This window comes from Corvus moneduloides, chromosome 5 (assembly GCF_009650955.1).
Source record: "Corvus moneduloides isolate bCorMon1 chromosome 5, bCorMon1.pri, whole genome shotgun sequence".
Classification (NCBI taxonomy): domain Eukaryota; kingdom Metazoa; phylum Chordata; class Aves; order Passeriformes; family Corvidae; genus Corvus; species Corvus moneduloides.
In genome coordinates this window covers 40104847-40116602 of record NC_045480.1, presented here as the reverse complement: position 1 = coordinate 40116602, position 11756 = coordinate 40104847, and the positions used below count along the sequence as shown (strand labels likewise).

Here is an 11756-nt window from a genome sequence, read left to right as displayed (position 1 = left end):
GCGCCAGCACCGCCCCGGGGCGCGGCCCTGCCGGCGGAGGGGCCTCAGCCTCCGCCTCCGCCTCAGCCCCCGCCCCCGGCCCGCCGCCCGGGCACAGCTCCGTGCCCCCCGCCCGCCCTCGGGTGCCGCGCTCTCCCGGGGCCATGCTCGGTGCTGCTCTCTCGGCAGCCCGCGACTGAATTCAAAACGAAGACCACTTACAGCAGGCTCCGGGCTGGCGTCCTTGCGGGGCCGTGTCTCGGGAGGCAGCGCTGGGAGGCGAAAGTACCCCAGCAGCAGATGGTTGGCCAAAGTGTGGGGGTAAAGGCAGCGTAGTGTTGCTGTCAGCTTGTAGTGCAGAGTATTTTCCCATCCCCAATTGGTCTTGCAGGGACTTCTTGAAGAAAGGATGGAGTCTATGCAGCTAGTTACTGTTTCCAGTGGACCGGGTTGCCCCTTCAAATCACGAAAAGTTCTAGCATGCATTAGGCACTTTGTAAGTTTTCTAAGATATTTCTGGCTCAGTTGTATATTTTGTGAAGAAACACGTTTTCTTTAAAATGTGTCATTGCTAATTTAATTTTTTAACCCTTTGTGATCACACTGAGACAGAGTGTGGCCACTCACAGTGTCCAGACTACTCACTTTATGGATCTCTATCTTACTGACATTGACAGCCGTGTGTATTCTGGATACTCCTCAACCACTTAGTTGTGATTAGTTATTCTTGGGCAATCTTTGTTAGCCTCTGATATTTTTCAGCTATAACCTTTCTGAAGGGGGAAGGATCAGAATGACACAGTGCTCAAGCATGTGCAAAGTATGAATTTCCAAAGCATCATATTTATTACCTGTTGTGTGCTCTGTTCATCTGCTAATGTTTCTTAACCTTCTGTTTGTTCTGTATGAACATCCCTTAACCTTCAGCTAATGCTAGTGAGGACTCTGAAGAGGATCAAAGCTGTAACTGGGGTCTGAAAGACAAGCAAGATTGTATCCTCTCCAGGTTGTAATTGTTCAATGTGTATTATTTAGGAGAAGCCAGGACTGTCACCCTGAACAGCTGCAGTGACTCTACCGCTCTTGAAAACATGTCGAAGTGCCAAGGGGTGAAAACTGCTCTTGAGGTATGAGCTGCTTCAAAGAAGTTCCAAGTTTTTTATCTTAGTTTCTGTGACTTTTCTTGGCTATCTTTTTCTAGAAAAAATACTCAACTGAAACCTCCCATCCAGAACATTTACATTCATCACTTGCATTCATTTGTTCTTGTTTTATACAGATAAGCACATTTAATGAACTAGACAACTGTCTTAAATTAAAAAGAAGCCTTAAACTTGCTGGTTTGACTAAGATAAAGTCCAACTCCTGTGATAAGAGCATGCTCTATTCCAGTTTCTCCACCTAAATGTTCCTTTTTCCTCCTCCTTATTGTGCTTCCTCTTTTTTTTTTCATTTCTGACAAGAACACAAATCCCACTGATCAGCAAGCAGAGGACAAAAGTCTTCAGTGACAGTGAAGTGAGGCCACAATTTGCTGGGTGCTGTTCAAGTAATTAGCATTACTTTTGTAAGGTGTTCTGCCTTGCCAAGTAGGTACCTTAGCAGGTGTGCTTGACACCTACACAGATCTAATAATCATCAGAGTTATTCAGGGTGGTTCAATAGATCAGTCTGTGACTTGATTGTGAAATTTTTATGAAGATGCTGTGTGACTGCCAGAACTTCCCGTTCCTTTGTATGACTATACAACTTACCTGCACAGGGCCTTTGCCTGAGCTTTTCCTCAGCCTAAAAAGCATGAAGTCTTTACCTTCTGTTTGTTTTGCAAGGAGCAGCTGTGTCTGTTCTGGAAAAACCAGAAGTGCTAGTGTGTAGTATGTTGTACCTAGTCCCACAGACAAGCAGCTAATAACAGTGCCAGCTAATGACGATGGCTAGGATATTTTTTTTACTATAAATACATTTATATTGATTAAAAATATTTCATACCCGTCTATTAAAAAAAATAATTAAAATAGCATTAATTTTTTAAAAGAATTAACAAAAAAACCCCACAAATAAAAAGAAGTCTTTCACAAAAATTCACATATCACCTCATGTTGCTTAGCTACTATTGTTTTCATTTATGACCAACAGCACATTTATGTCTCATTTCCTCACATTTTGTTGGCTTCCTTACATGAATGCAGGCACCTTTTTGTCCTTTAATCAGGGGAGTTTGGATTCTGAATTTGGCAATGATGATATTTGAGGGGAAACAGTAGAGGAGAAGGACATTTAAAGAAAAAAAAATGAAGCAATTTAGAATAGTTGTTCACAGTGTTACAAACCAAGAAAGCTAAAGTCAGGAATTTGATTCATCACTCAGATACATAAGTTTAAGTAACTACCTTTCTTCATCAGCATAATAATAAAGGTTGTGGAAGTACTCCTCCTTCTGCTGCCTGTCTATAAAATACTATAGGCTAGCTGTAATCTTGCTTTTAGCCTTTTTCTTCAGATATGTAATACGTTATATCAGCACAGTGCTATTTAAAAAGTGAACACAATTGCTGCTAAGTAGTTGCTATTTCTCTGTGCTTGTTCAAAGATAATTTTCTAATAATCTCTGTTTATTAGGAGATTTAGAAATTTGGTCTACTGTATAATCCATTACTACAAAGTGCGGTATACTTACAAAACACCTCTATCCAATGTCTTGAATACATATATGCAGTGTGTGAGAGACATGCCATTACACAAGTGTTTAAGATAAAATCAAAAGAACAAATTCTGCTAACTAGAATTTTAGAATCTTAAGGTCACAGTAAGTTTACATTTATTAGCACTCATTTGAATAGGTATGATTTTATATATAATTGTAAACCTTGTTTCTACTGAATGGAAAATGAAGAGTTCTCAATGGATTACTGAAGAGCGCAGTTAGAGAAAAAATTACAAGTTTAAATATTTTAAGTGTGTAAATACTTACTGTATACAACATCAGTTAACATATTTAGAAGTATGTGACTGCCAGTTTCAACTGGTTTACCTAAAACATGTATGTAATCCTTACAGTAGTAGTCCACTCTTGTTCTACTAGATCACCCAACCTTTGTTTTGGTTTTGATACATCATTTTAATTACTAGATTCACAGTATTTTTTTATAGTGAGAGCTTTTAGTGCTGTAGATAGGTTTTAATAAAGTAAGATTCTCTTCTTCTCAATTCCTGTTCCATCTTCCATCAAATTTTGCAGACACTGTCACTTCAGTGTACAGAAACTTGAAAGTCTGGCTCCTGAAGGATGCTCTAATGCTGGATAGTCTAAAAAAGTCTATTCTTAAATTATTTCCACTGCAAGTCATTCAGTAATCAGAAGGTATCCGATAAGGGTAAGATAAAAAGATGTGGTGTGGCCCAACAATGCTATGCTGCCCTTAGGGAAAGCTCTGCTTAGACATTAGATACACAGGAGCAAATGCTCTACTTAGGCATTACCTTTGCCATACCAGTAATAATTACAATATTTGGGGACTATCTGTCACAATTGTATCCTCACAAAGAGGCGTAATATCTACTTTTCTTCCCCTCAGTTTCATTTAAAAATTGGCATGAATGGAAACAGGATTTGGCTCACAAACTTTTTCACATTCAACTATAAGATATAATTATTATTACTGTTTCTGTTTCATACTACAATTAGTGCTTAAACTGTATTTAGCTCTATGTAAAGAATACAGTCTCTGCTCTGAGAATATGGGATTGTGACAGATCCCAGCATTACTAAAAATACAAATGGGAAGTGAAAAGGTAAAAATAACAGTGGAAATTTGCACAAATTGGTTGTAATAGTCCTGAAAGCCATACTGCAGTAAGTGCAGTCTGTGTTCCAGCCTAACATTACAGTCACTTCAGAAGTACTCATTTTATTTCAAGCTTCTGTAAGTTTTTTAAATCCCGTGGAGGTTAAAAAAATCAGTTCACTGCTGAATATGTTTAATACAAAGAAACATTTCACGCCATGTATGGTTTCAGATTTTCACATCATGCAAGCGTAAACTTTTGTGTTGAGCAGCAAAGGGCTATTTATACATGGTAATCATGTAATCAAAAACTGCCACTTGCTATGCAGCTTTTGCTTCATAAGTAAAATGCCCATTAAGAATTCTGTGGCCGTTAAACACAAGCTATTGAAAAGAGAAGAATGCATCACTGGTATTGATAAAAACTCTTTCAGCCTTTCACCAATTAATGTACAAGTTTGAATGCTGGAGGCTTAACTGTGGCCATGGGTTACTTCAGCTAATCTATTACTACAAATCATTTGGCAAAACATCTTACATGTCCATAATGAAGTCTAGAGATAGGACTGATGAAAACAGGTAGATAATACAGCTGTAGAGAGAGATTTTTGACTGCTTTATGCAGATGAGACAAAGAGCAAAATAATAGCAAAGAGAAAAAGTGTGAAAAACAGAATGGACACTCTTGTCTACTTTTTAAAATTTTACTGATTTCCCAGATATAGTAAAAAGCAAATAAATGGAGGTTAAAGAAAGGATACAACTTTTCAATTTCATATCTATTTTTAGAAATACACATTAGAGGTATAAAAGTTCAGAATTAAGTATCACAATGTATCTTACTTTGTGCTAAAGATGAGTTTGAGTTTTAAATGGTTTAACACTTAAGAAAATACCTAATTTGGAGAGTGAAGAGTACTCCCTCTGCAGAGTAATTTTTTTCACTTTCTTCCGATTTTTCAAAATCACAGTTCTGTTTACATTCTGTTATAAGGCTGTCACAATATGACAAGCATTTATTTGAACTATATAAAGGGACACACAGAGGTTTTCCTGAAAGTATTTGAGTTTAGAGTATATATTTTCTATGATGATTTTCATTAAAAAAGGGGAATATTTAAGATAATTACTTCAGGAAAACTACTGATAAAATTGAAGTAAAGACAGACGATGAAATTTCAGGGAAAAATTAGGTGGCTTCCCCCGCCCCCCCCCCGCCCCCCCCCCCCGGCCCCCCCCCCCCCCCCCCCACTTTTTTCTCAGTTTTCTGATTAGTTTGTCTGAAAATCTTAAAATGAACTTGTCAAGAACTAGTTCGTGTAAACTAACTTTTTGGGCTGTATTGTTAAATATTAATATTCCAACAAATACTCTCTTGAAAATTTTAAGTTCTGAAGTTACCTATTTTTTTTTTTACCTCAGTATATTAGTCCGGATCCCAATATTCTTTTGCATAGAAATATTGGCAAAGGACTGTCCTTGATACCAGTAAAAATTCTACTCCAGGAACACAATAATAAACTACTCATTCTATGAGCACCTGCTTGTACCAGAATTATTGGAATAAACCTTTTCATACTTTTACCTTTGATTTAAATTTTCCCTTCATTTTTTTCTGTTTACTGTGAGTCCAATTTTAATAGATTTTCTAGTTACAAGTACTGATCCTGAGCTATTTTATTAAACAACAAGTTTGCAGTACTTCTAGTCTTCCTTACACACACAGAAAGGGTTATTCTAAATGAAGATTTACTCAATTTCTGGAACAGCAGCATGATACGCTTTTCACTTTCTATGAACAATCTCTCTGCAAAATTGTGTGCAGTAACTAGACCTATGTGATTGTTATTGCTATGCCTCCCTGAATATAACATGTTAATATTTTAATGTCTTTGAATTTATTGCCTCTTTGTACAACAAAAGAATCTGTACAATGTGTGGGGTATATCCCACTTGCTTTTTCCCAGTCTACAGCATTTTTCATTTTCACTGAAAGTTCCCTCAAGCAATATAGACTTTGCAAATACTGTTCCTCTTTTCTTGTTTATATGCATATGAAACAGTAAATATTCAGATTGATGCCTTCAGCATACTATGTCACTTTTCACAATGCAAACTGCTCCCAATTACTGTTCTTAGGTAAGCTCACAATGAGCATGACTACAGGAAATCGATGATTTTAACAGCTGGTTTGCAATAGGCCAATCCTGGATATCCACGACTACTGAAACGAGTCCACCTCTCTGTCTCGCCGTGCCTTCAGGAAGCACTAGATGGCAGTACGTCAGTTGTTTAAATGTAATTTTAATTAATGAGCTGTAGCCGGTTTTTTCTGAGAAAGGGGCGTGTTGGTTGATTGACCTGGTTAGGACTATCTCGCAATATTGCTGTTAGAGTGGGGAATATGACGGAGGAGAAGTATATGGACTTTGATGGGCTTGCATCTAATAGATATAGTATTATACTTTAGAGTTATTATCTGTGAAAAAAATGACTTTTGCTTCATTTTTCAAGAAAACAATGTTTTGACAAGTTAAACAAGTATGACAGAACATAACAATAAAAAAAAGTATTTTCTACACTCTTATGAAGTAAAATAATCCGGGAAAAAACCCCAATGACTGCTTATGACATATTGTTTGCTAAAAAACTAAATGTTGCAAATAAGTCCATTTTTGTTTTCTGGTGTAGACTGTACACAATAATAGAGCATAACTTATTTCAGTAGTGTATAATTCTGTGTTGAGGGTGAAACTTCTCATCAGCCTTGCATGTTGCTGATTGAGATGGTCTGACTTTTCCCAAGACATCCTTGCTGCAGGTTTCTGCCGCTACCTTTGCATCATGTCTAAGTGATCACATGGCTACAAGGTGAAATCTGATAATTTTTGATGGGCTTTCTTCTGGTTCAGTGAATGGAACCCACTCAGAATAGAGACATGACTGCCTTATCCAGTGTACAGGAAGCAACACAAGTCTGCAGATACCAGAAAGTGACTCTTTCACAGTCATCTCAGGGATACACTATATCCAAACCTTTGAAATCCAAACCTTTGCAGCACTGGGCCTTAGATCTGCTCATCAAGACATCTACTTTGCATCTTTGTAGTTTCCAGTACAAATATGAATCATAGCCATGACCTACATTTGCCTGCATTCGTAACTCTTACTTGAGCTAGGACTTCCTTTTGGAAGCTGTAATCTAGCAGGAACACAGCACTGACCACAGGGACCTGGCTTCTCCATCAAGTAGAATTCAAAAGCATCATACTATTTGCTTTTTATGTGGCCCTTCTTTTCCAGAAATAGGATTAGAGTACTTAAAGTCTGTTTACTAGACTGTGTGTCATATCAAGTCCTTTTGGAAATTATGCTATATCTGGTTTTGAACACTGAAAAACCAGTTCTTAGGTGCTAATTTTCATCATCATCATCATAAGGTCCATGAATTTTACAGACTAAATCTTATCCCTTTACCTATTTTCATTAAATATGTGCCATTCTTAGTGCTCCAGCAATTGCTCACACAGGAGAATAAATGCTAGAAAAGACTAAATATTTTCATCCATGCATAATTGTATTGAAGTGATTTTGGTCACAGTACAATTTCTCTTTGATAGCAGCTGCTTTGCTATTCCTTATTTCACAATCCCAATTTACATGTTTTATTTTTTCTCTCTCTGCCTACTCTCCAGTACATATTCCTCTGCAATCTGGTCCCTTTCTCAGTCTGCTGCATGCACTTTCTTGCATTTCCTTTTCACATTACTTTTCAGTGTAATTCTTCTCAACTGCATTCATGTCCTTAGCTCAATGGTTCTCTGAAACGTTAAATATTCCATGCTTCTGAAGCAAGAAAAAGGAGTTTCTTCCACTAGAGTGAGGCCTTTTAAGATTAGGCAACGCTGGATTAATGCTGATATTAGTGCTAATGTTGTAGACAAAAGAATGTAGTAGTAGCTAATGTCTGTGTTGAACCTAAGTCCTGTCATGAATTCCAGAAAGGTCCTTGTGGATTTGTTTAGATACAGGGGCCTGGGTTGTATAAAGGTCTGCTGCTGGATGGTAATGTTACTGGGGGTGAAATGCACAGGAGAAAAAATGCCTGTGTGCCCTCATGTATTTTTGATAAATGCATACTTATTTTTGCATAGATTTTGTACACAACGTACTCACAACTCAATTCAGGAAGATACAAACATGGATAACCTAACAGCTAACAAAGTGAAGAAGCACATTGTTTTTCTTTTTGAAGCAATAGGAGTACAGAGAGGTACTTAAGTATTCAAATCCAGCCCCCCTCCTTTCCTCTTCCCTGGTCATGGAAAGAATCCCAGCCTCAGCAGCATGTCCTCATAAGCATTCTACCCAAATCCTTCAGAAGCTATGACTTCTAATATCTTAAACAAGAGTAAATGTTCTTACCACCTTATTTTTTGTCTTTTTTGGAGATGTCTTCCTAACCTATTGGCAATTAAAAATAAGAACTTATATCAGTGTCCTCTGTGGCTAAACCTAAACCAGATTTCTTCTGACGTGACCACGTCAGCATAATGCATGATCCCTTGAAGATGCTAATAAAACACCACGTATATCTGCAGTCACACTGACTTTTACCAGGATTAGTTATTCTATTTGTAGGACTGTGTAACTTGTGGGACTATCTTGCTAGCAAGCAGAGCTCTGCTAGCATAACTTCATTTTCACTGGGTGTAATTCACTGATGGATAGTCTTGAGGTTTCTGTATCAGTAAAGTACTTCTAGTGTCAATAGATCTGAAGAATCATGTGATCCTAAGTAAGCGTTGGCCACACTCGTTTGTAACTCACTAAAACAAGTGGGAAAGCGCTGAGTTCTTATAGGCACAGCCTGAAACATGACAGGGAATTTTCTCAGTAAATGCAGTAATTCGAATTGCTGCAGCATCAACAAAAATGACATCTGTTTCATCATAGATAAGATACATAGCCCATTTCCTTTCAAAACTACATACATACACCCACAGACATACATAAATAAGTTTTTTCTCTGAAAGTTCTTTTCTAAGAAGAGGTATTGGATCAAGCAGAATCCCATAAAAATACAGACGTTGTATTTAAAGGATGGGTTTTCTCATGGTTAGAGATACAAGTTGTTTTGCCACAACCACATAATGTAGTTTGGATGAAGTAGTTTTTTGCTTCCACTCTTTATGATTCCTTTTGAAATTATTGAATTACAAAGACATAATTTTCAGGAAAAAAAAAAAATAGGACCTTGCCCTATTTGTTTCTTTCTGATGCTCTGCATCACAGAATTTAACTGAACTAATGTTGAACATTTGGCTCTGAAGCCAAAACAACACTGCAAGAAAATGAGAGAAGTCACAGGTTGGAAATGCTTAATGTTCATTTAAGAATAAATGTTTGTGCTGTTTTTGGCTGGGGTAGAGTTAATTTTCTTCACAGCGGCTGGCATGGGGCTTTGTTTTGGATCTGTGCTGAACAGAGTTGATAACATAGAGATGTTCTTGTTATTTCTGAGCAGGGCTTACACACAGCCAAAGCTTTTTTTGCTTTTCATTTTGCCACACTGGTGAGGAAGTTGGGGGTGCATGGGAGGCTGGGAGGAGACACAGCCTGGACAGGTGACCCCAATTGACCAAAGGGACATTCCCACACCACATGACATCATGGTCAGTATATAAAGTGGGAGAAGAAGGAGGAAGGGGAGGATATTTGGAGTGATGGTGTTTGTCTTCCCAAGTAACCATTATGCATGATGGGGCCCTGCTCTCCTGGAGATGGCTCCACACCTGCCTGCCCATGGGAAGCAATGAATTAATTCCTTGATTTGATTTGCTTGTGTGTGCAGCTTCTGCTTTCCCTGTTACACTGTCTTAATCTCAACCCACAAATTCTTTACCTTTTACCCTCCTGATTTTGTCCCCAATCCTACTGTTGGGGGAGTGAGCGAGTGGCTGCCTGGGGCTTGGCTGCTGGCTCGGGTTAAACCACAACAATGTTGCTAAACAGTTCTGCCGTGTTAGCATGGGGCAGAATCTGCAGCTGCCTACCTGCTTGCAGGATGTATATGCAAATAGTGTACAAAGCCCCTCAGCTTACAGACCAGCTCACAAGTTTACAATGGTCTCGTGTGGATCCTTAAACATAACACAGTAGAATTCACTTAGGTCTTATGGATCAGTAGAAGTTGGGATCCTTGTCTTACAAAGTGACATGTCAAGGAGTTTAGTCTAAGTTATAGAAACCTGGAAGTGTGATGTGACAGTCACCATCAACTCTCAGATCTAACCAGGCCACATCTACTTAGGAACTCAGACCTTGGTGATGCTATGCTACGTGGAGCCAGCTGAATTTCAACCCCCTATTTCAGAGAGCATTATTGCTGGCTGGCTCCTTTGGAGCAGACTTCCCTGCAAGCAGGTTTTGTTGTGTATTTAAATCTTTAACAAGTACCTTGTCTTCTCCAATACAACCCAAAGGCAAATCTAGTTGTCTCTTGAGAAGAGACAAATTCAGCAGTTACAAAGCACACACTTCGTAAAAACAGGCACTGCCAACTATGTTTATTTAATTTAGAAAAACCTCCAGTGGAAACCCATTGGAAAAATTTTGAAGTGTTCCCAAATCAAACATCACTGTAGTGAAAGACGATTGGTAAACTGAGAAAATTAAAATGGCATTTTCCAAGTGAGGAGTATTATTGGAGATTAGCAAAGATGAAAATTATAGGTTAAAATACATAAAGTTTTAATAGCCAGTGATTTTATTAGAAACACTGGTGAAGGCTTTCAGCATCCATCTATAATATTCTTCACCCAAAACACACTTGCCATTTTGTTTTGCCTCCTACTTGAAATATGCTGTCCTCAAACTCTTCTCACTCTTACAAAAATAGTGTTGGTCAGTTATTAGTAGATTTATTAGTTTAGAGATACTATTCCAATTTAAAATCTCTTGCTTCAGTGAAGAAGCATTTTAATTTTACTTAAATACCTGAATTGTGTTCAGCTTGCTAAACCCATTTTCCACTACACAATCTTCAAAGATTTAGAAGTAATTTACAGAGGTTTAAATGCAGTAAATTCTTCTCTAATGCCGCAACTCAGAAGTTGCTAAATGTATTCTGGATCATTGCTTGAATTAGTGCTGTTTACAAAGACACGTTTGAAATAGATCCCTGTTCATTTTTCTTTCTGCCATTTTGCATCACAGAGGCTACTTCAGCAAACACTAATAACAACTCATGTACTTAATGATCAATGTCAGCAACGTTTGCTAAAGACAGGAGGCCAGCTGTTTTGAGTGGCAGGGTTCCTGCTGGACTTGATCAAATAAAAGCCGATGAGATCCAGCCGGTCACAAGGAACTACAGCCTTTTCACCTCCTCTGTCCCGATGCACTTTGGCTCTTCCGTTCGGCCCCTGCTCGAGCTGGTGTCGGACCTTGGCTGGCATGCGAAGAAGATGCCCGTGACCCTCACGGCATGCACCTGCTGGTGGATTTTCTCACTGAGGAGACCTGGGACCGCTTTATTTTTTTTTTTTTTTACCCTAGGACAGAGCACCTGTGTGTCCCCACGCGAGCGCTCCAAGCCATCCTTCCTGGTGCTGCGGACAGCCTAACCCGGGCGCTCTCCGGGATGTGTCGCTGCGCAGGGCAGCTCGGGGCGTCGCTCTCCAGCTCTGCCCTGAGCCACGGCTTTCCTGAAAAGGAGGAGACACGCACTTGGGCGCTAGACCCTGGCTCATCCCACTCGAAGGCCACGCTTCTTTCGGCAAGGGCAGCGCCGTCTCAGCCTCCTCCAAAAATCCCGAGGCCAGGGCGGAAGGCTCCAGCGAGGCGGCCCCTGCGCACCGCAGCTACCGCAGCCCTCGCCGCCACCGCCGCAGAGACCACGCGGGCCGGGCCGGGCCGGCCGCTGCCGCCGCGCCTGCGCACAGCGGCCCGTCCCCGCCGCGCCCTCCCGCGGGCGGGCACCCGGAAGCG

General features: G+C 39.6%; 1 long non-coding RNA gene across 1 annotated transcript; it reads left to right on the top strand.

Moving 5' to 3' along the window:
- The first annotated feature begins 85 nt into the window (after positions 1-85).
- On the top strand, positions 86-9167 carry LOC116444809. Its single transcript, XR_004240531.1, has 3 exons — positions 86-475; positions 1015-1106; positions 5904-9167. It is a non-coding gene; the product is annotated as an uncharacterized LOC116444809 (long non-coding RNA).
- The last annotated feature ends 2589 nt before the right edge of the window (positions 9168-11756 follow it).